This window comes from Mobula hypostoma, chromosome 3, assembly GCF_963921235.1.
Source record: "Mobula hypostoma chromosome 3, sMobHyp1.1, whole genome shotgun sequence".
Classification (NCBI taxonomy): Eukaryota; Metazoa; Chordata; class Chondrichthyes; order Myliobatiformes; family Myliobatidae; genus Mobula; species Mobula hypostoma.
Window position 1 is genome coordinate 202464698 of NC_086099.1, and position 19966 is coordinate 202484663.

Sequence of the window (19966 nt, forward strand, 5' to 3'; positions counted from 1 at the left end):
ATTCTTTTATGTCGTAAGGTCTTATGGTCTTATAGTGCTATTCAGTGACTTCTGAGTATTTGATCTTCTAATTAACCTCATACAGTGGGAAAAATCCTATAATCATCAGGTCAGGCATTTTGATCTGTGTGTGAGTATAGGAGTCAAGTCAGCATAAAACCCTTACTTCTTAGTTCAAAAGATTTAGAGTTCATTCCCCCCTCCAACACTATAGTTTAAAAGACATGATTTTCTCTGGACTCCTTTGATGTTTGCCCAGGCATTGCTGGCAAACTCTGCACTTAATGTCTATTCCAAATATTCCAACAATAAATTAGCTTGTGAGACTTTTCGTAGTCCATTGAAGAGTCACCTAGTCTATTTTATTTTGTGGCGGACGTAGGACAAAATTCCTGACATTTTTGGTTACCACCTCTAGCGAAACTAAAGTCAACATAAATGTGAGACTTTTAGGATCTATTTAGACTGAATCTCTTTAATCTTAAGACTAGTCATAAACCTGTCTGTCAGCAAACAATCTGAAGTATCTGAAATAGCTTCATAGTTGCAATGATAGATCATTTATAATCACTCAGCTTTTCCCCCACTTTCATGTTATCTGTGCCAGCCATGAGTTGAATATTTCTTCCACCTTCCTTACTACATAAGCACTCTTTAGCTTTCAGCAACACTACCAAGTCAGTCAGTGTGTGACATATTTCTGAGCTGGTTTCTGAAATCAAAGTATGTTTTTTTTTTGTTCTTTCTTTACAGCATTCAACACTTGTGCATTTGGATTGTTATCTCCTGCCTTAAGATGGGTTGTACAAAGTATCTTTATGCAGAATATAAATGGTTCACATGTTTTCTACTATAAAACCAACTTGTGCTTGATTCTCCACTTCCGTTTACTTTATCCTAAATAGTACTGCAGCAATGCGTCAATGGGAAGTGTTGTGTATGTGGCCGGTTTACACAACAATATCATTAATAAAAACGTTGAGACAGGAGCTAAATCGGCAGTGTTCTTTACTAACTAAAACTGAACTGAACACGCACATACAGATCAATACGCGCCTAATACTGCATGCTCAATATGATGTATTACTACAACATAAAGTAATCCTATATTATACAGTAAGCTATATGGTACACTCCCCTTTTATTTTAATAGTGTATCAACTTTTGTTTTACTGGGGGCACTACGCTAAACAATATGCGTACCCTGAAGGTACAAATGCCTACCAATTGTTTACTTAGTAACTTAATAATATCAAATTATAACAAAGTAACATAATAATAATAATAATAATTATTATTATTATTATTATTATTATTATTATTATTATTATAACAAGTCTCTGGGGAAGAAAAGAAATCAAACTATCACTCCAGCTTGACGAATTTTCCTTTCCACAGTAAATCCCTTGGTGTTATCAGGTCCCTTTGGCTGGGGAAGTACAACTAATTTTGGAGCACTTGTGTCATCCAAGGTGATGCTCTTCAGACGACGTACTAAACGATCAGGATGTGGAGCCTGGGACCTTCACTGACACGGAATATATTGCAGGCACTACACTTTCCTGTATGCTGATTTAAGATGACAGAAAATTCAACTTCATCTTCAGGCTGCAACTCCACACCATCTATCACCTCCTTCACACAGATAAGTAGCTTTTTACCATCACCAACTTCATAGTTAATGAATCCAAACTGGTCTTTCACACAGTCCATGGTGCCTTTTTGCAAAGGTGTGGCATTGTAAGCCAACTTTTATCCTGTTTGAGCCACAGTGCACAGCTAGAACTTGCTAGTTTCTCCCTTCTGAAGACAATCTGTTTTGATTGCCAAACTGATTATGCCAAAAGGATACAATTCACCTTCCATAGTCCCTTCCTCCGTAATCTCAACAAGTCCCTGGTACCCTGCCTGCTGTGGATTGACACTGCACAATGGCCTCAACACTTTCCCCTATAGACTGTTGGATAGATTTCATAACTTTGTGCTGGTGATTCAGCAGGAGCGCTGAGAAGATGCTCAGGAGAAGACGGAGATGCTGGTCGTTTCAGAGATTTAAGCTTATTAAGAGTTTGCAGATCTTCCATTATCTGTTCATCTGTTAACAACTAATTTAACTGTGCAGGTGCAAGCTTTTGTCTTTTGTCTGTAATTGGAACAGCGTCATTAGGTCTCCTCTTTAGTTTCCTGGTCATTATTGGCTTTACCTCCCTGTGAGTTACATTGTTCGCCTCTCATTCTCAATCGTCTTTTTCTTTTCTTCCAACTCAATCTTTTTATCTTCAAATTCCTTCACTGCTGCTTTCTTCTCTTTAATATAATTCTTTTCCACTTGTTCTTCCATTTTGTACACATCATTGTGTTTTCCTTTCTGGGGTTCTTTGTTTCTCTATATTTCGTCCTTTTTCTGCTGTTGACTAGCTTTGCATACTCTGCCAGTGTGGCCCTGTTTGCCACAGTTTCTGCATTCTTTGTCTTTAAACCTACCATCATCAGGTTCATGTGACCTGTTCCCACAACAGTAGCAGTTCTTTCCTTCATTTCTGTTCAGTGACATCTTATAAGTGGCGTATTCCATAGATTTTTGTTGTATATCGGATGCACCTTGTGTGGCTGTTTCTAATGATATTGAGAAGTTTAGCATTTTCTCGAATGCAAGGTCTTTTTCACACAGGAGCTTCTTCTGTGTGGTTTCACAGTGCATGCCAGACACTAACCTGTCCCTCGGTGCTTCTGATACACCAGCTCCAAACTGACAATGTTCTGATAATTCAGCACAATATTCAGAAATGCTTTCACTTTTGCTCTGATTCCGTTTATGGAATTTAAATCTTTCAGCCATGAGCAGTGGTTTGGGGTTTAAATGCTGTTGGAGAGTGTCTACTATTTGCTTGAATGTTTTGTCAGCTGGCTTTTCAGGGGTTAAGAAACTCCGTAGCAGGCCATATGTTTTTGCACCCATTACACTAAAGCCACGTCCACACTAGACCGGATAAATGCGTAACCGAAGCTTTTTCTCTTCGTTTTGACCCTTCGTCCACACTGAAACGGCGTTTCCTCCCCCGAAAAAGGAGCTTTTCTAAAACACTCCAGTGCTTAAATCTGAAAGCGCCAGCTGGTCATTGTAGTGTGTACGGGGTAACCGCCTAATTTTAAAACTGCTGTCATGACGTGCCGGAACAAATGGTGGCAGCAGCTCGGCATTTCATTGTTTTCTTGAACACAACCTCCAACACCACAACAATATCTGACAATAGATGTGTAACAGTCTAATGTAACATTGTATGGAAATACAGGATAACACTGATGCAGACATGTTTTATACATTTAACAAGGTGCTTTATTACTGTATTGCTTGTGCAAACATTCAATAGATGCAATTGTCACTTTTGCCCAATAACTCCTTTTATTGCACATGTTAAATACAGCAAAATAATACACAAAGACATGACAAACGTAAAGGCAAACAAATGAGGTAACAGAAAATTTCACTTTTGCCCAGTAACAAGTCTTATTGCATTTAGTTGTAGCCTTCATCCCCTTCATCAGTGAAGAGACTATGGCCATAGGAAACGTTTCTGGACAAACGAGCACCAAGTTTTTCATTTGGCAATTTCCATTTAAGTTTTTCTAGTCTAGGAGGAGATTCGCCCAAATACCCACTTTAATGTGGACAGAGGTATTTTCAAAAATGCCTGGTGTGGACGCCTATTGTTTTTACGCGAAACCAGTGTTTTCAAAATTATCTGGTCTAGTGTGGACGTAGACTTGTGCTACGCCCATACTACGCCGGATAATTTTGAAAATGCCGGTTTCGAGTAAAAACGACAGGTGTCCGCACTAAACATTTTTCAAAATATCTCTGTCCACATTAGACGGATATTTGGGCAAATTTCCTTCTACTAGGCATGCGCAGGACACACAGAAACCAAGTGAAGAGGAAACGGTATACTTGGTGCGCGTTTGTCCAGTTATGGAGTAGAAAAACTTAAAAGGAATTGCTCTTGGCTCTCGCACAGGAGGACTTAAAACTAAAAAAACAAATCTGGAGCGTATTGAGGCAACTGACAGGGAGATCACGGACAGTATGACCTGGCTGACGACGATCATTGAAAAACTGACTAACTCTGTTGCATTAATAAAGCACCTTGTTAAATGTATAAAAACATGTCTGCATCAGTGTTATCTTGTATTTTCATACAATGTTACATTAGGCTGTTACACATCTATTGTCAGAGAAGTACTTGCATAAATAGGTAAACCACCTTGGTACCTGGTTCTTGATCCTCCAAAATATTCCGCATGGAATTTAAACTGGTGGTGGCGGAGGGTATTTTCTGTCCTTACCTTCATACAAGCAAGGACAGAAAACAGGGCAAAGTGAGAATACTTATTTATTCAGTAAGCTATGGGTCAAAGTATTTGGTGAGTACGTTTCTAACTCTTCTGGCTTCAGTCTCGTTGCCGTCTGTTCTGAAATAGTTAGATTCTGCGAAGTGCAGAATCAAATATCACTGTGATGATTGTACGCTCTAGTATCAATTGTTTGGCAACAATAAAGTAATAATAATAATAATAAAACAATGAAATGCCGCCCTGCCGCCATCTGTTGTGGCACGTCATCACAGCGGTTTTAAAAAGCTCCGGTTACCCCGTACACACTGCAACGGATATTAGGCGTTTTCAGATTTATTCACTCTGGAGACCGTTTCTGAAAATCTCCATTTTCGGCGGCTAAAAACGCCGTTTCAGTGTGGACGGAAGATCAAAACGAAGAGAAAAAGCTTTGTTTTCAAAATTATCCGGCGTGGTGTGGATGTAACCTAAGTAAGACGCTGGCCTTCTTTTCTTCATTAACATCGTTAGCATCACAATATAACTCTATTCTTTCAACATAAATTGCCCAATCTTCAATGCCAATATCAAATGCTGTAATGGTTCCAATTAACGCCATCCTTGTTACGTTAATTTATCTTTGTTATGTGAATTTAGCCTCGGTCCCTTGTTTTCTTTCTGATTCACGTGACCTCTTTTTTTTGCTAGCGTCGCAAGCGTACTCTGGCTAGATGCATGTGTCGCTCCTTTTTTTTTATCTCCCTTCTGGGGCAGGCAGACCCTCAGCCCCCGAGGTCGGCGCCAGCTGTGGTCTCAGCTGGCCGTGTTGCGGCTCCAACTGTGTCTGCCACTTCCTTTCGGGCTCGTACCTTGCTCTCTTCTTCCAAGTGTCGTTATCACTTGTGACGCGGCATTCCGACACGATGTAGGTTCATCAACCTCGCCAACAATTTGTTGTGTATGTGGCCGGTTTACACAACAATATCATTAATAAAAACGCTGGAGACAGGAGCTAAGTCAACAGGGTTCTTTACTAACTAAAACCGAACTGAACACACACATACAGATCAATACGCGCCTAATAGCGCATGCTCAATACTATGTTTTACTACAACATAAAGTAGTGCTATATTATACAGTAGGCAATATGGTACAGGAAAAGGAGCACTCAGTGAGAGAGAAAAAGAAGGTGGAGGTGAGGTGAGAGGCAGAAGGTAGACACAGAGGTAATTAAGTTGATTTAATTGTAAAATGGGAACTTTTATGGTAAAACATTATTTGTAATCTCACTACTTGCTTTAAATATACATTGAGTTAGGTCTGAATAAATAAATATCCAAGTGTTTAGTTCTGCAAGTAAAACTTGGCAGATGGATACAAGTTTGGTTGATATACTTTGTTTTATTTTACAGAGCATACAGAGTGTCCAGGGAGGGATAGCACCTCCAGTGAAGGTGCTTGTCATATCCATTCCTGGACAGATCATTCACCTTTCATCCCCAGTAGACACTCAGCTCTCACCTATGGCTCCAAGTGGCGGTTTGCATGCAACAGTGGCCACACCCTGGTACACCACTTCGACATGCGGGCTAAACCAGGTGAGGGTAGCTGGCGGGCCTCATACCCTGGTGGGATAAGGACATGTTTGTCCTAACATGACAAGTCAGCTTCGGCGGACTGGGTGGATGAGATCAATAGTGAGATCCAACGGCCGGGAGGTTGGTTTTGCAGCACTTTGTGGAGAGGGAAGGACCTGACAAGGCACAGAAGATGTCATAGTCATCCAGTGCAACCAAGGAAGAACCGAGTTTGTGACGCTTGTCTGTACCACTGGAGCTGGACTTCTGAGGTTGACAGAGAGGAACTGCCCAGTGTAGTGGCTTTGCCAGATTAAAAAACCCTACCACACAGGTCTCCTGTCATCGTTGGACACGACGGACAACAACCACATATTTCTACATAAATGCATTACAAAAAAAGATACATTAAGCAATTTCTGAAAACCCATTGATTACATCGATAAACTTTACATTGTTTCTTAATTTTGATACCTCTTCGGCTCACTCTAGCAGATTAATTGCGCACATCTATACATTACTAAAGTTCTCATTCTGCTTATCTGTTTGTCGGTTTGTCTGTTTGTGCCCTCAAATTAGCCCAAATGCTGCATTAAAGCGGCTCTTTTTTTTGACTAAGTGGACTTAAAATGCGCTGACTTACAGAACGGATGCAAAGGTCAGGGTTATATTTGTTTAAAATTGCTCATATATGTTTAAAATTGCTCACTCGTCAACAGGCCCTGCTTTCCACGCCCGATTCCAGCTTCCATGGAAACCGCGACACGACACCACGACACATGCGCACGGCCAGCCTCAGCAGCGCTTCACGATGTTCACAGCAGCGACACCAACCGCAGCAAAAGGGCAAGGCAGCTCTATTTCGAGCGGTCACATTCTGCTAATCACCATCAGCATGTGAAGGCTTGGGACAGATCAAACTGTGACCAATCAATAAGAGATAATTAGATCATATTGTATTGATGTATTTCGAAACACCCTATTCCCAGATTCTACACTTGGACTAATAAGAGATGGGAAAGAAGGAGAATGGGGAGAAGAGTGGAGGACTACGCCGGGATTTCTGAAGCAAATGTTCTGGGTCGAGTGTATACCGTTTCCCCACGAAGTGGTGACCTCTACTATTTGAGATTTCTTCTTCATCACACAAAGGGACCAGTGTCTTTCCAATCATTGAAAACACCTGATGGAGATGTCCTTCCATCATTCAAAGATGTCTGCAGAGAGAGAGGATTGTTGCAAGCTGACTATCATTGGCAGCAAACTATGGAAGAAGCAGAGAGAACAAGAATGCCCAGAGCAATGAGAGATTTGTTTGTCATCTTGCTAACAAACAATGAAATCAACAATCCACAGCAATTATGGAACCGGTTCAAAAATGCAATGTCTGGAGATTTCTTACCAATGGAGAGGAGAACTATCAATGATCCTAACATCATGATCGATGAGAGGCATCACGGACAAGCTCTTCTGTATTTCCAAGAGAAGCTTGAGAACTTGGGCAAAACACTTGAAGAATATAACTTGCTGACACCAAAAAACGGTACAATTACTCAAAGTGCTGGCAATCTGGAATTTTTGCGTGAACTACAATACAACAGAGACGAACAGCAGGAACTTGTTTCACAGAAGGAGCCCCTATTGAATAATGAGCAAAGAGAAGTATATGAATATGTGTGCGACTGCTTGGAAAGGAATTTCTGTATAATGATTTTCATTGATGCACCAGGAGGAACGGACAAGGCATTTATCATCAACTTGATCCTCACTAAAGTTAGGGGAGATGGAGGTGTTGCTGTTGCTGTAGCATCATCCGGTATTGCAGCAACATTGATGCCTGGTGGTAGGACAGCACATTCAAGATTCAAAATACCCCTCAATATCAATGAAGATGCCCTTTGTAACATCGATTAAAAACACCAATACTGCAAATTTACTCTGAAATGTGAGGCTTATTGTCTGGGATGAGAGCCCCATGATTAGGAGGGAGAGCTTCAAAGCCGTGGACCAGACTCTTCGTGATGTATGCGGCAAGAATGAGGCCTTCGGGGGTATTTTAACCATTTGCTGTGGTGATTTCCGTCAGCTTCTAGCGGTTGTGAAACTAGGAAATGATGCTGATGTGGAGAATTCATGCATAAAAAAATCCTACTTATGGAGAAGTTTCATCCAGTTTCAATTGCAGAGAAACATGCGATTGAGTGAGGGAGGATGATACTCTGGGTTCTTATTGGATGTTTGAGAAGACAAGATTGAGAAAAATGAAAACGATGAAATCGAATTACCTGAAGATATGATTCTGCCAGCAAAAACTATGGAAGAATGTATTTATTTCATCAACCCAACATTCGACAATCCTGCAGAACTGTTCTCAAGGAATTCTATCTTCGTTCCTCTCAATGAAATGGTGCAAAAAATAAACTTCACATGCATTAGACACTTCCCTGGAATCGTGAAAGAATACTCTTCCTTCAATGCCATAAGCGAAGGAGCTAATGCCACTCATTTCCCAACTCGGTCGAACTCTCTGGATTGCCACCACATAACCTGGAATTGAAGAGGGGATCTCCCATCATTTCAGTGAGGAACTTGGATCCACCAAGGCTTTGCAATGGAATGATGGTGGAAGAACTACACGACAATCTCACCGTAGCAAAGATAACCATTGGTGCGTTCAAAAATGACATTGTCGTGATCCCAAGAATTACTCTCAGTTTATCAGAAGGGGAAGATGTCCCTCTTCAGCAGAGCCAGTTTCTGATACAATCATGCTTTGCTATGACTATACATAAGGCGCAAGGCCAAACCATAGAGAATGTGTTGATTTATCTGGAGAAACCTGTCTTCCAGCATGGCTTTAAGCCGGGAAAAAAGAAATGAAAATGTTAGAGCATTCTTGGAGGGTGGCAGATCAACCAAAAATGTTGTCATCAAGAGTGTCCATCGTTAAACAAGGAGGAGCTATATTTGTCTTGCTACGCGTCTTTCTTCCTTAATAAATTGAGTTTTTCTTCTTTAATTTCCAAAGCAAAGCGATGGCAATAGCATTCAGGGAAATATAATATCAATTCTGGTCACATCAGACTTGCACTACCCTTCTCTCAAAGGGTGCCCCAACGGGTCACCCAGTTGTCTAGTTCAAATCTAAATCTGTGCTGTCTGTCTGTTAGGGCCAGCGTATGTTCTGAATGAGCATTGATTACTGCCTATGCAATGTTCTTGAATGTTGTGCTGATAATCACGCTCACCATAATCCATGCATGCTTTAGGGTCAGGCCTGAGCCTATTGTTTAAAATGAGAGGTATGCAATGGCCATTGTCAGTTTAATTACAGTGTGAAATCCTTTTACTGCTCCATAAATATAAATCTCCTGAAAATAGAACTGTATATTTAGTTAATGCAGAAGCTGTTTCACACTATTTGATGTTAGGGTGCAATAAGCCAAAATCATTTTCAAAGACTAAGTAGTTCATTTTGAACTATTAAGAAATTCTATCTGTATAATTTCAAATCACTGCGGCCAGCTTTCCTCACCATCAGGTGCTCATGTGGAAAATGACACCTTTCTGGCTGTGTGCTCTGCATTTAGCTTCCACCTATTTGCACCAAAAATGTTTTCACACTTAAGAAATAGACACCCCATTTATTATCGGCCTTTTTCTTTGTCCTCATCATGTTCAAGACCTCTCAAGGTGAAACACTTTTGATTAGCTAAACAGAAAAGGTACGATAGAGATGGATGCAGTGATTTCACTTCTCCAGGGAGATTCAGGTGGCTTGTGATAAAAGACTGCATTATTTTTCCAGACCTCCTATCAATATCCTCCTGCAGTTTCATGGGCCAATGAAATAACCCCTGTGAACGTTCAATCTGCAAGGTTTTATCTGTGCTCATGTGTGAGGAGTTAAAACAAAAGTTCAAGAATCCGGTACCAAAAGCAGGAAATGCTGGGAACACTCAGTGGGTTAGGCAACATATGTAAAAAGGGGGAGTTAGATATGGCCCTTGTGGCTATGGGGGTCAGAGGGTATGGACGGAAGGCTGGTACAGGGTTCTGAATTGGATGATCAGCCATGATCATACTGAATGGCGGTGCAGGCACAAAGGGCCGAATGGCCTACTCCTGCACCTATTTTCTGTGTAAAAGAGAAAGCTGACTAATGTTTAAGGCCAGAAATCCAGCACCATTTCAAATGAAATCTGCACTTGCTCATGTCTCCCTTTATCAAGAGATTAACCAATTAGCTCAAAGTGAGAGATCCATTTATTAAAGAGGGAATATTGACAATTTTGGTTGAAGAAACAATGGCTGCATTAATCACAAAACCCAGTAATGTGGGTCTGCGATCTAGAATTCCCTCCTTAAACTTCTCCATCTCTCTGCTTTTCTCTCCCCACCCACTCCTCCTCTCCAAACTTTGGCTAAGATGTTGGTCACACGGCCTAATAGGTGCCAGGTAGTCAAATTTCATTTAAGAACACGACACTAAAGACAAGACTATGGTGAAGACTACACTATGGTAAATAGCTGGAATAAATTTCCCAGCTGATACTTATCCTTTAATTAACATTGGAAAAAGAATGAATTTGTAGAATTTATTACGTTATGTGAGAGCTTGCAGCCTGAAAATACACTGTCACATTTCCGATGTTACAACAGTGAATACTCTTCCAAAAGGAGGTCATTGGCTGGATAAATACGTCTTATTAATGTTGTTTATGAGGACAATGAAAATGAAAGTCATATTCATATATAGAACTACTTCTCAGGAAGTAGTATACAGTTCGCCCTCCTGTCGTTAGAGGGACGAGCTTCCTTCTACGCTGTGATCTGAGGACTGAAAGATCCCTTCTCTCAGGATGAGACCCTAATAGAAATGAAATGAGAAAATGATGTGAATGCATTGCAGGACACTCAGACGGTGTACAGGAATAATATTAAGCATTTTTCCTTTCTTCAGCTTACAGGCATCAATTGACCTGCTGTGCATTTCCAGTAATACACTACTTTTGATTTCCAATATTTGGAGGTTTTATTTCAATTTATTTTTATCTGATTTTCTGCAGGAGCAAGATTTTCATAAATGTGTACTGAAGTAATGATAATGCAATATTTAAATAACCAATAATGTACAAGATTGTAATGCATGCCCTATTAGGAATCACCATTCTTTCTTGTTACTAGCAGCCATCTTGATAGCATTTTTCCATGAGCGAAAAAAAGCAGTCCAGTCAGCAGCTGCATACATCTGCTATATGGAGATTCAGGAGCACATCACGGACAGAAATCTAACTTTTCCTGGCAAGTCAGAGGGCAATGCCCATCCTTTTTCACTGTTCTTTTTAAATTTTGTATTTGCACAACTTCTCCTCTTAAGCACATTGGTTGCTTATCAGTGTGTGTGTGTTTGTCAGGTGTTTGTCCGTCTTTGTGTGTAGTTTTTAATTGATTCCTTTTTTTTTGTTCCACTGTGAATGCCTGCAAGAACATGAATCTCAGGTTGTACATGGTGACGTATATGTACTTTGAAATGTTTACATCCAGAACCGTATACAGCATGACATGGAGAAGAGGCCACATGCTGGCTAACCATATTTTAGGCATGAATGCGATTTCTCTGCCTAACTCATCTGTCCAATAACAATCACACACTTTCAGGTGTGGGAAAGCAGACAGCATAACCAAAGATCCCTCCATCCCCACTCATCCTCCCTCTTAATCATTTCATCAGGCAGAAGACTCAAAAACTTGAAAACACAGACTACGAAACTTAAGGACAGCGTCTAACCCACTGTCAGAAAACTCCTGAATCAACCATCTGCACAAAGCGCACTGAGCTGCAACTCATTGACCTTTGGTTCATATGGGATTTTGAGGAGGTGATAGATAGGACTGACAGGGAGCTGGTTATCTCCAAAGTTGCCGGTGGCAGGTACCTGGGTGACTTCTAGGAGAGGGAAAGGGACTAGGCGGCCAATTCTGAGTAGCCCTGTAGCTGTTCCCCTCAATACTAAGTACACCTCTTTGGGTACTATTTTGGGGGGGAGGGAAACAAACTACCAGGGAGAAAGTGCAGCGAGCAGATCTCTGGCACTGAGTCTAGATCTGTGGCTCAGAAGAGAAGTGGGGAGAAGAGGCGAGCGGTGGCAATAGGGGATTTGTTGGTGAGCAGAATGGAAAGGAAGTTCTGTGAACAAGAATGAGATTCCCGGATGGTTTGTTGCCTCCTGGGAGCCAGGGTCAGGGACATCTAGGATTGAGTCCAGAGCATTCTTAAATGGGAGGGTGAGCAACCAGAGGTCATGGTCAGTACCAATGACATAGGTAGGATGGGTGATGACATTCTGCAAAGTGAATTCAGGGAGCTTGGTGCTACATTAAAGGGCAGGACCTCCAGGGTTGTGATCTCAAGATTGCTACTCACGCCACGTGCTAGGGAGGTCAGAAAAAGGACAATCATACAGTTTAACATGTAGCTAAGGAGTTGATACAGGAGCGAGGCCTTCACATTTTTGAATCATTTGGCTCTCTTCAAAGGAAGATGAGACCTGTACAGAAGAGACTGCATCTGAACTGGAGGGGGACTAATTTCCTAGTGTGAAGGTTTGGTGCTGCATAGGTGGTTTAAACTAAAGTTGCAGGAGGATGAGAAACAGAGCACCAGAACAGATAGTGCAGTAGTTGTGCAGAAAGATGTTGTTAAGCCTACAGTACATACAATATCAGGAACCAAAAGGTTGAGGATGGTGGGACTAATGTTCTGAGTTGTGTCTATTTCAATGCAAGTATTGTAGGAAAGCTCTATAAGACTTTGGTCAGACCCCACGTGGAGTACTGTGTTCAGTTCTGGTCACCTCACTACAGGAAGGATGTGGATGCTATAGAGAGAGCGCAGAGGAGATTTACAAGGATGTTGCCTGGATTGGAGGACGTAACTTATGAGAATAGGTTGAGTGAACTCGGCCTTTTCTCCTTGGAGCGACGGAAGATGAGAGGTGAGCTGATAGAGGTGTATAAGATGATGAGGGGCATTGATCGTGTGGATAGCCAGAGGCTTTTTCCCAGGGCTGAAATGGCTAACACGAGGGGACATAGTTTTAAGGTGCTTGGAAATAGATACCGAGGGGACATCAGGGGTAAGTTTTTCACACAGAGAGAGGTGGGTGCGTCGAATGCACTGCCTTTAGCGGTGCTGGAAGTGGATACAATAGGGTCTTTTAAGAGCATTTTAGGTAGGTACATGGAGCTTAGAAAAATAGAGGGCTATGTGTTAGGGTAATTCTAGGCAGTTTCTAGAGTAGTTGGCACAACATTGTGGGCTGAAGGGCCTGTAATGTGCTGTAGATTTCTATGTTCTATGAAAGTCGGATGAACTTAGGGCATGGATCAACATGTGGAATTCTGACATTGTCGCCATTAGTGAGACTTGGTTGCAGGATAAGCAGGACTAGATGCTCAATGTTCTGGGGTTACTTTGTTTCAGATGTGTTTGAGAAGGAGGGTCTTAAGGGGCAGGTGTAGCATTACTGGTCTGGGAAAATGTCATGGCAGTGCTCAGTCAAGGTAAACTGGAGAGTTCATCCAGTGAGGCTTTATGGGTAGAACTGAGGAATAAAAAAATGTACGTATGATCACGATAATGTGATTATATTATAGACCAACCAGGGGTCCATGGGATTTAGAGGAGCAAATTTGCAGAGAGACCACAGACAGTTGCAGGAAACATAAGGCTGTGATAGTACGTGATTTTAGCTTTCCACATTTTGACTGGGGCTTCCATAATGTAAAAGGGCTGGATAGAGAAGAGTTTGTCAATGTGTTTAGGAATGTTTCCTTGATCAGTACATGGAAGTCCTGATTTAGAGAGAGTGTAATACTAGATCTCCTATTAGAAATAGGTCTGGTCCTCAGGTTGAGATTCTAAATGAATCGAAGTATTGAGTACAGGAGATGGGATGTTATGTTGAAGTTGTATAAGACGTTGGTGAGGCCTAATTTGGAGTATTGTGTGCAGTTTTGGTGACTATACCTACAGGAAAGATGTGTATAAGATTGAAAAAATAGAGAAAAAATTTACGAGGATGTTGCCAGGACTTAAGGACCTAAGTAATAGGGAAAGATTTAATAGGTTAGGATATATTCCCTAGAATGTAGAAGATTGAGGGGAGATTTGATAGAGATACACAAAATTATTAGTGGTATAAATAGGGTAAATGCAAGCAGGCTTTTCCCACTTTGGCTGGGTGAGATGACAACCAGAGTTCATGGGTTAAGGGTGAAAGGTGAAATGTTTAAGGAGAACATGAGGATGAACTTCTTCACTTAGAGGGCGGTGAGAGTATGGAATGAGGTGCTAGTGGAGGATGTAGGGGCGATCTCAACATTTAAGAGAAATTTGAATAGGTACATGAATGGGAGGTGTATGGAGGGTTCTGGTTTGGGTGCAGGTCAATGAGACTAGGTAGTTTAATGGTTCGGCATGGACTAGAGGGGACGAAGGCCCTGTTTCTGTGCTCTGGTATTCTATGACTCTATCCATTAAATGATAAGATGAACTCTTGAACTCTCAATCTACCTTGTCATGACCCATAACTCTTAAGTGCTAACTTGCTCTGCACTTTCTCTGTAATGATAACACTACATTTAGCATTCAGTTATTGATTTTCCTTTCATACAACCTTGATGTATTTATGTTTAAAATGACCTGTCTGGATGGCATGCAAAACAAAGATTTTCATTGTTCCCAATACATGTGACAATAAAAAAAAACCAGTTACCAGTTACCAACTACCAGCTTCTTATCCACTCCTAGGGTCTACTTTGGTGTAATGTCAGATTTTTCCAATGGATGCATACTCGAGTGAAACAATTGTGATTGGAGTTTGTGATCCGTTTAGATAAATGTCTCCAAAGGAGACATCCAGTATTTATTGAGCACAAGATTTAAATTTTAAAAACAAGCTTTGCGCAAACAGAACTTTGTGAAAGAGCTTGTGAGCTAAGGACACACTCCAGCTTCTACATTGGCTCAAGCAGTATAATTAATGTGCAATGAAGCCTGGTAATTAAATATGAAGCACTTCAGAGAGTCATAGAAATATAATGTGAAAACAGTCCCTTCAGCACATTGAGTCCATGCTGACCATGAGCCACTCATTGACGCTAATCCTACATTAAGTTTGTTTTTTTTTGTTCCTCCCATATTCTCATCAGCTGCCTCCAAATTTGAGTCACGAGGTAATGGAGTAATGTGCATGGAGAAAGACTCTTCGGCCAAATACAACCAAGCCAAGTCTACCAATCAACTATGTATTAGGAACAATTTATAAGAAGCAATGAACTTAGAAACCAGTATGGCTCTGGTACGCTAGCGGAAATCAGAGCACCCAGGGGAAAGTGAAGTTGGAGGAGAAGGAAACTGAAAACTGTAAATGAAACTGATGTGGCCACAAGGAGAACACACAAACTTCACACAGATAGCTCTAAGGTCAGGACTGAACCAGGGTCTTGATCACTGTGAGGCATATGGTTAGTGAGATGCAGACATATCACACTGACACTGGAAGCATGGCATCACTCGAGGGCTGCCCCCAGCACAGTCCCCATACCGTGTTGGTCATTGAAGCTATAAATTGCATTTCACCCTATAATTCGATGCTTCACTATACTTGTGAGAAAAAAAAGCAAATTTTAAAAATTTTCTTTTGCTGGCTGTGCCACTGTGATATCCAGTATGTGTGTGTGGGGGGGGGAGGCGCGGGGGGAGTGCGAAACTGCCTGTAACATCCATTCTAGAACTGATAGACTGATACATGTGGGACTCAGACAGTTCAAGCAAGGTGTGTGGAGTTCATCCAGGGGCTACTTCATCAACCGCTTCTGGAACTTTCTATACATGTGGCGTGGCCAGAGAACATAAATCTCATATCACATGCTCCCGGTTTAAGATGACACTGTTAAGGTTCAGCAACAACTGGTGGCCAATGAAATAAAGAAAGCAACTAGATACTTTGTACATTCACACTAGGAGGCAGTCCAATGCAGCGCAACCGAGGCAAGGCGAAGTCGAGAAAAGGTCCGAGGTTTGATTGATTTAAGGCAGAGCTGAATTGGAAAGGTCGAGTACTGGCTGAAACGAGGTGCCTGAGCCCAAGGGTGTACCAAAGTCGCAGACAGTGAGGAACAACCCAAAGCTTGGATGTATATGCGCCAGGCCAGATTGAAATGATCAGGGTGTCAGGGTCAGAGGTGAGGGGCAGTACAGTTCAGCTTGTTGCTCTGTGGAGTTTGCTTGTCTCTGTGCTGGACTGAGGCTGTGGACTGCAACCACTGGACTTCTGGATCAGCTGCAGTGATGCCTGACATTGTAAACTTCAGCTCTGATTGCTGTTTGCTTGCTTTTATTGTTTGCATAATTTGTTGTTTCCTCCCTCTCAGAATACAAGGTGTTTGTCTTATTTTGTTTTGATGGGTTCTATTGGGTTTCTTTGTTTTGTGGCCACCTGTAAGGAGATGAATCTCAAGGCTGTATAAAGTATATATACTTTGATAATAACTGTACTTTGAAATTTGAACCTAAAGAAAGGTTTGCCAGCCTTTAATCACAACTTCTGTTCACAAGCAGCATTACCTATAATACACTCATTGTAGTGTTTATTCCATGAAGGCAGCAATAGCCAAAGAACTTACGCTTCTTGTACACATTTCAAGTTGGTTAATTTATTGCCTTATGCTTAACAATTCATCACCCTGTCCACTGCTCACCTCATTAAGCATACTGTTAATTTATTGATTATATATTATTAATTTATTTATTATGGAAACCAGTTTCTATATGCCTGGTTTGCACTTGCTGACTTTCACAATCCAGGCTTGCCAGAATATCGTTCGAAATCACATTACTGTACTTTGTGGCTTGTAAAACATTTTATTCCCTGTAATGATTAGATTAGTAGTTCAATGCTTTGATCCTCAAATCATTTCACAGCCTGGGTCCCAATTAAAATGACAGAACAATAGCATATATCTGTCATTCTAAAAGGGCATCACTTACAGAGGTACCATTTAATAACATTTTCAATCGGACATGTCGTACATACATAGAGAGACAAAATGTGATCTCAATATTCTGGCAAATCAGATATCCAATTCCTCTACTGCACACTCTCTGCAAATCATATGCTTCAGAACATCCAATGCCAAGAATACTTGGGGTATACTTGGAGTGACTGTGAGCATCGATAAAGGTGAAAGCTGATGACAAGAAGTGGTTATACTCCTTGGCCTTGAATGTCCACTATAACTTTTAGAGTCTTCATACACACACAGAGTTGTAAGCAGAACTAGCTTTGGTTTTATGATGTTAACTGTTTCTATACTGGTCACCATATTTTACATAGAACATAGAACATAAAAAAGTACAGCACAGTACAGGCCCTTCAGCCCCCAATGTTGAGCCGACCCTCAAACCCTGCCTCCCATATAACCCCCCACCTTAAATTCCTCCATATACCTGTCTAGTAGTCTCTTAAACTTCACTAGTGTATCTGCCTCCACCACTGACTCAGGCAGTGCATTCCACGCACCAACCACTCTCTGAGTAAAAAACCTTCCTCTAATATCCGCCTTGAACTTCCCACCCCTTACCTTAAAGCCATGTCCTCTTGTATTGAGCAGTGGTGCCCTGGGGAAGAGGTGCTGGCTATCCACTCTATCTATTCCTCTTATTATCTTGTATAAGATATCTTGTATAAGATTATCTGTCATATCTCCTCTCATCCTCCTTCTCTCCAAAGAGTAAAGCCCTAGCTCCCTTAATCTCTGATCATAATCCATACTCTCGAAACCAGGCAGCATCCTGGTAAATCTCCTCATTCATATTCAGATTAGTTTATTGTTATATACAACAGGGAGCAATGAAATTCTTTGTGCTTGCATGAAGCTCACAGAATAAACGGTATACATTGTAATAATAATTATAATAAATGCAGCAAAAAAGGTGTAAGTATTGTAGTGCAATCCGAAGTAGCACAAGTTCGAAGTTCAAAGTAAATTTATTAGCAAAGAGAGGAGATTTGATAGCGGTATGCAAAATTATGAGGGGAAAAGAAAGGATAAACACAAGCAGGCTTTTTCCACTGAGGTTGGGTAAGGCTAAAACTAGAGGTCATGGGTTAAGGGTGGAAGATTAAATGTTTAAGAGAAACATGAGGGTGAATGCCTTCTCTCAAGGGGTGGTGAAAATAAGGAACAAGCTACCAGTGGAAGTTGTCAATGCTGGTTTGATTTCAACATTTAAGAGAAAATTGGATAGTTGCATGGATGGAGTGGTGGGGGGGGCGGGGAGTCTAGAGGGCTATACTCTGGGTCAGATCGAAGGAACTGGGCAGAGTAATCAGTTGGCATGAACTAGATGGGCTGAAGGGTCTGTTTCTGTGCTGTAGCATTCTCTGACTTTATGTAGCATATGTCACTTTATACGATATATTCTTTCATTCATTACCTGCCATTTCATATGACATAGGCAATCATGGTCTTTCCATGACCATGATTGTACCTGGTAAATTTTTCTACAGAAGTGGTTTGCCATTGCCGCCTTCTGGCCAGTGTCTTTACAAGACAGGTGACCATAACCATTATCTATATTCTTCAGAGGTTGTCTGCCCGGCGTCAGTGGTCACAAAACCAGGACTTGTGATAATATACCATATACATCACGTACAAAGATAACAATAATGGGATAACCTCGAGAGGAAGAATTAAGAGTCTAGAAATGGGGCAGCACCACTAGAAAGGGGGTGTGAAAGAGGTGATGGCTATTTATTTACAGCAACTAGTGTATTAATCCTCATCAGGTAAGTGGAATTGACAGATAAACATCCATCATTGCCAGAAGTGAATTAGCAGGGACTGATCTCCAGACTAATGAAGTAAGTCCTTTTCCTGCAAGTTGACACATGGTGCACGCTCAAGTGTAGGATTGTTTCAAGGAGAGAGGCAAGAGAAGCATGAAAAAGTACATCAACACAGACTCACGGAAGGCTATCGGCCTGAATCCTACTAGATAGCAAAGTGATGCCCAGCACTCCCAAAAAACATGCAATAGCAACAAGGAATGGAGAAGTGAAAGAGGCAACATATTGTTCACCACATTAACAACCCAGGCATATTCATCCCCCTTCGAAATTCATATCCAAGTGACAGCACAATCTGTCTATCCCAGAACAGTCTCAACAGCTATCATTAGAATCACAGACAAAATATTCAATGGAACAATCAGAGAAATGCAATTGAATAATGATTTAATGATAATGGTAAAATGAACAAATTGGTAAATTTGGCCTGTCCCCTAAAACAGGGGTCCCCAGCCTTTTTTGCACTGCGGACCGGTTTAATATTGACAATATTCTTGCGGACCGGCCGACCGCAGGGGCGGGGGGCGGGGGAGGGGGGGTTGGGTAGGATTGCCAACGGACAAGAGTAGCAGTCAAATACGTTGTGTTTACCCAGAGAATGACTACAATGACCATGAAGCCTTGCACAGGCACTAGTGCGCATGCTTGTACCTGCCGATTTTTTTTTCTGCAAATCGCTCTTGGCGATTCTGTTTGGGGGGGGGTGTTAATCACGACCGGAATATAGGTGACAAGTGGCTAATATAGTCAATTTCATTTCTAAAAAGGTTTAGCTAACAAAATTAATATTAAATACACAGCGCATATTTTCCTCATGAATATAGTGATACATGAGGGGAGGACAGGGGAGCTTGAAGTAAGTGTTGTACGAACTTCCAGTGGAAGTGGTAGAGGCAGGTTCGATATTATCACTTAAAGAAAAATTGGATAGGTATATGGACAGGAGAGGAATGGAGGGTTATGGGCTGAGTGCAGGTCGGTGGGACTAGGTGAGAGTAGCGTTCGGCATGGACTAGAAGGGCCGAGATGGCCTGTCTCTGTGCTGTAATTGTTATATGGTATATAAGTAAGTCAATAGCATCTTAACATTTTAAGTAACATTTAGATATTAAACACACAGCACAAATTTTCCCCGTATGA

The 19966-nt window shown here is 41.3% G+C and overlaps 1 pseudogene; it reads right to left on the bottom strand.

The window, feature by feature from the left end:
* Positions 1-1357: 1357 nt before the first annotated feature.
* LOC134343778 (cold shock domain-containing protein E1-like) lies at positions 1358-4951 on the bottom strand (annotated as a pseudogene).
* Positions 4952-19966: the final 15015 nt, after the last annotated feature.